At 34.6% G+C, this 5120-nt stretch overlaps 2 long non-coding RNA genes across 2 annotated transcripts; both read left to right on the top strand.

The window, feature by feature from the left end:
* Window positions 1–337: 337 nt before the first annotated feature.
* Window positions 338–1364, top strand: LOC146136791 (uncharacterized). The gene is made up of 2 exons (XR_014501599.1): window positions 338–533; window positions 652–1364. It is a non-coding gene; the product is annotated as an uncharacterized LOC146136791 (long non-coding RNA).
* A 1443-nt stretch (window positions 1365–2807) lies between these two features.
* Window positions 2808–3881, top strand: LOC146136792 (uncharacterized). The gene is made up of 2 exons (XR_014501598.1): window positions 2808–3003; window positions 3122–3881. It is a non-coding gene; the product is annotated as an uncharacterized LOC146136792 (long non-coding RNA).
* The last annotated feature ends 1239 nt before the right edge of the window (window positions 3882–5120 follow it).

Here is a 5120-nt window from a genome sequence, read left to right on the forward strand (position 1 = left end):
AAAATTTTTCCACCAGGCTGTGTCATACAACATTATCTAAGGGTTCGTGATTATTACGACCAACCTCCAGCACAGCAACATGAAATCCAATCCACGATCCTATTCATTTTGCAGGGAAAGAGCTTCTGCGCCTTTCCAGTCTTTAAATGACGACGTTTGGCGCGTGGCTTGCTCACAAACAATCAATCACAACATGTAACTGATACCGACAGACGTATAGAGCCAGTGGGAAAGCGTTGGAAGCTGGTTTTCTTGGTCGTGTAAAGTTCTGTTCTTTGGTTTAACTCTCCTATAAATACTGGATCTTTCGTCCTGTGTTTCATTCGACTTTCGTTCAACCACCAGCAAGCAACTGACAAGAAAACCAAGATGGAACACAAGGCAAAAAAGCCTTTGTTCAATCCAGAAGGAATCACTTAATGCATTAGTGATTAGAATTTTCGAAGACAACCTTCTAATGGAGTGAGCATCCTGCTTTATATTGATGTTCACTCCACCAAAGTGACAACTCATCATCATGCGTATTTGACGAGGTTTGTTTAACATTTTACATTTCTTTTCATTTAAAAAATCAAATAGTTAAATTATTACAGTATAATAATTAATTACTGTTTTAGTTTACAAATTTTAAATAGTTATTTTTACTTACAGATGCAGAATAATGAATCAAATGATTGCTGCAATCAACTAGAAATCCACACCGGAAGTCAATTTTACGGTGTTTCCTTCCAGACCACGATCAAACAGAAGATCGTCACATTTATATAAATATTTGTTAATGTATATATTGTATAGATATTTGTACATATCGCTTAAACTATGACACAAAATGCTCATCAAGCGTTTAACGAATTGACGAGAATATTAATTTAATATTCTGTATTTGTGACGATGATTGCTTCACAATCAAACCAAACACATTTGTTATTCGAGTGCGACATTAGTTGCGTAATCTTTCCATGTCGACGATATTAATTGCAGCATATCTGCTGACCATATTTGTTGAATATAATAGGTTTAATTTTTCATCCACAATGTTTGTAATCGGTTTTGACACTTTCACTGCAGCTAAGCGGTGATCAAATTTGACAGAAAACAACATTGTTTTCAAACTAGCTTTATATACTTTTCGACTTATTTGCTCACTTTAACGAATGTAATATTAGCAATATTACAAGCACAGCTTCATGGTAAAAATGAAATTTTCTAATCCATGCATTGACGATATCCGCCATGGATATAGCGTGTGTAATCATGTTCTGATTTTGTTGATTTTAACGCAAATTTTTGTAGTAACTTTTTGACAAGTTTATACTCTTTGTATAATATGCCTTGTATTATTGTTTTGACATTTGCGATTTTACGCAATTATTTTGATCGTTCGTTGTGAGAATAAATTTATTTGAAAAACTTCGGTTCTGAAATTGAAATATTGCAAATTCAGATTAGAAAAACCTGTTCAGTGTTTGAATAAAAAAAATAAATTCAAACGTATGACAATTAACAATCTAATTCTGTTTCGGTAAAAACATTCGGTTGCTCGCACGGAGCTTAACATTTTATAATTTTCTGTCACGAATCATGTTGTAAATCAAGGTAGAAGGGATACAGTCAGGAGGTTTATATTTGGTACGTGAGTTCGATCTCTTGTGGTATATCCAGCATTATTTATAATTGGCCAGGATGTAACAAACTAGAGCATCACGTTTAATGGATGGTTGCATTGGCTTACGATAATTTAGGTATTCAACAGATGTGGACCCAGTGTTTTAGTTTGTATTTTAATGATATATAAAATATCATAATTAAAAACATTTAAGTTATTTGCGCCGAATTAAAATTCTTTTGTAATAGGGTTTTTTGCGCGAATCACGAGAAAATTTGCTTTCATTTTTTGAGTTAAATCCAACTACCGGGCCACGACGTATTGTTTACACAAGACAAACTCGACGAGCAAAATTGATTTTATCCAGACAAAGTTAGGTTAGCTAAACTTATACAATGCACGGTCAACACCAATTCCTACTGGCATGCTTTCACTGAAGAAACTAAAAAGAAAATCAATCGACCACCGCTACTATAAAAACGGAAAAATTACACTCTGCAATGACGTAACAATTTCAATCATACTTCTCAGAATGACGTAAGAAAATGCATCATAATTGATTATTATTTACCAAGGTTGATTAAAAACATGCTATAATGTATAGGTTCGGTAATTGTTGCCTATTCAAATGCTCAAGAGAAACGCTTTGGTTGACCGACCGGGACGCCGGGATTAAGCCCTAAAAACAGGATCTGTCCAAACTAATAGGGCACGCATAAGCCTGTGATTTCTGCCATGTCAGATCAATTATTTTTGCTTATATTAAAATTTTATTGTGAATACCATAATTTCCAAAAGATATAAGTTTAGTTATAGTAAACAGTAACCAGTAAACAACAAATTCAAAATCGGCCTGATTTTTTAGTTATTTTTCCACCAGGCTGCGTCATACAATATTTTCTAAGGGTTCGTGATTATTACGACCAACCTCCAGCACAGCAACATGAAATCCAATCCACCATCCTATTCATTTTGCAGGGAAAGCGCTTCGGCGCCTTTCCAGTCTTTAAATGACGACGTTTGGCGCGTGGCTTGCACACAAACAAGTCATCACAACATGTAACTGATACCGACAGACGTATAGAGCCAGTGGGAAAGAGTTGCAAGCTGGTTTTCTTGGTCGTGTAAAGTTCAGTTCTTTGGTTTAACTGTCCTATAAATACTGGATCATTCGTCCTGTGTTTCATTCGACTTTCGTTAAACCACCAGCAAGCTACTGACAAGAAAACCACGATGGAACGCAAGGCGAAAAAGCCTTTGTTCAATCCAGAAGGAATCACTTAATGCATAAGTGATTAGAATCTTCGAAGACAACCTTCTAATGGAGTGAGCATCGTGCTTTATATCGATGTTCACTTCACCAAAGTGACAACTCATCATCATGCGAATTTGACGAGGTTTGTTTAATATTTAACATTTCTTTTCATTTAAAAAATCAAATAGTTAAATTATTACAGTATAATAATTAATTACTGTTTTAGTTTACAAATTTTAAATAGTTATTTTTACTTACAGATGCAGAATAATAAATCAAGTGATTGCTGCAACCAGCTAGAAATTCACACCGCAAGACCATTTTATCGAGTTTCCTTCCAGACCACGATCAAACAGAAGATCGTCACATTCACATCAACATTGTTAATGTATATATTGTATAGATATTTGTACATATCGCTTAAACTATGACACAAAATGCTCATAGAGCGTTTAACGAATTGACGAGAATATTAATTTGATATTCTGTATTTGTGACGATGATTGCTTCACAATCAAACCAAACACATATGTTATTCGACTGCGACATTATAGTTGCGTAATCTTTCCATATCGACGATATTCATTGCAGCATATCTGCTGACCATATTTGTTGAATATAATAGGTTCAATTTTTCATCCACAATGTTTGTAATCGGTTTGACACTTTCACTGCAGCTAAGCGGTGATCAAATTTGACAGAAAACAACATTGTTTTCAAACTAGCTTTATATACTTTTCGACTTATTTGCTCACTTTAACGAATGTAATATTATATCAATATTACAAGCAAAGCTTCATGGTAAAAATGAAATTTTCTAATCCATGCATAGACGAAATCCACCATGGATATAGCGTGTGTAATCATGTTCGGATTTTGTTGTTTTTAACGCAAATTTTTGTAGTAACTTTTTGACAAGTTTATACTCTTTGTGTATACGCCTTAAGTTATTTTGACATTTGCCATTTTACGCAATGATTTTTAATTGTTCGTTGCGACAATAAACTATATTTGAAAAGACATCAGGTTATAAAATTTGAATAACACACACCATACTAGAGAAAACTCTACAGTGGTAGAATGAACACAATGAAATTTAAATGTGTGACAATAGCCTAACTTCTGTTTTCATAAAGATATTTATTTGCTCGCACGCAGCATAAGGTTTTACCATTTTCTGTCACGAATCATGTTGTGAAACCAAGTGAAGGGGTAGAACCAGGAAGCTTAGATTAGGCCTTCATGATAAGTTAGATTGTGAGTTGTAGTACCCAGCATTATTTCCGACTTGGCCGGGATGCAACAAATTTAAGCTATTTAACGGCCAAGAGGTCAAGTGCTTGTGTTGTTTATGGGTATTTAGATATCAAGTCAGAAAAGTGAGTCAAACCATAACGCCAACAACGTCAAACACCTTTATGAACGAGCAATAATTGTCATAATTTAAAACATCCATGCTGTTTTAAGCGATTCAAAAATTTAAGGTAAGGTTTTACCATTTTCTAAGATTTTACCATAAGGTTTTACCATTTTCTGCCACGAATCATGTTGTTAAACAAGGTGAAGGGGTAGAGCCAGGAAGTTTCGATTTTTTGCGCGGATTCGACTATCACTATGTATGCAGCTGTTTTGCTGCGAGGATGTTACAAACTCTAAAGCATCGTGTTTGAATGGGTCGTTGCTTTGTCATTTTTAAGGAAAACAACGGTAGAGGACCCCGTGTTTTAGGGTAAGTATTCAGATATTAAGTCACAGAATTATACGACCTAGAATAAACTACATTACTTGTCGGGCGTGACACAGCCTGGTGGACAAATATATAGAACAACAGATTGATATTGAATTTGCTATATAACGGAAATATTAAATGTTATTCATAATAATTTAAACATAATATAACCCAATACAATTGGCCTGACAATGCGGCAATCATAAGTATAATATGCGCCCCAATGTATTTTGTCCTAAAATGCGTGACATTTTAGTTTGAGCTGTTCAGTTGAGTAAGGATTTATCGGGCGTTCCCGTCACCTCACCAAAACGTTTCTTTTTGGCATTTCCGCTAGCAATAATGATCAAAACTATAGATTAGCATTTTCCAACCAATCTTGGCAAATAATCATGCCCGGTGCGTTTTCCTTATTTGTTGTGATAAATATGATTGAAATTGTTACGTTATTACAGCGTGTAATTTGTCGATTCACTGTTGTTAGCGTCTTTGTTAATTCAAAAATAGCAGGCCTGTGATAAAAAGTGCTT

The sequence above is a fragment of the Ascidiella aspersa genome, chromosome 8, assembly GCF_963924565.1.
Source record: "Ascidiella aspersa chromosome 8, kaAscAspe10.2, whole genome shotgun sequence".
Classification (NCBI taxonomy): Eukaryota; Metazoa; Chordata; class Ascidiacea; order Phlebobranchia; family Ascidiidae; genus Ascidiella; species Ascidiella aspersa.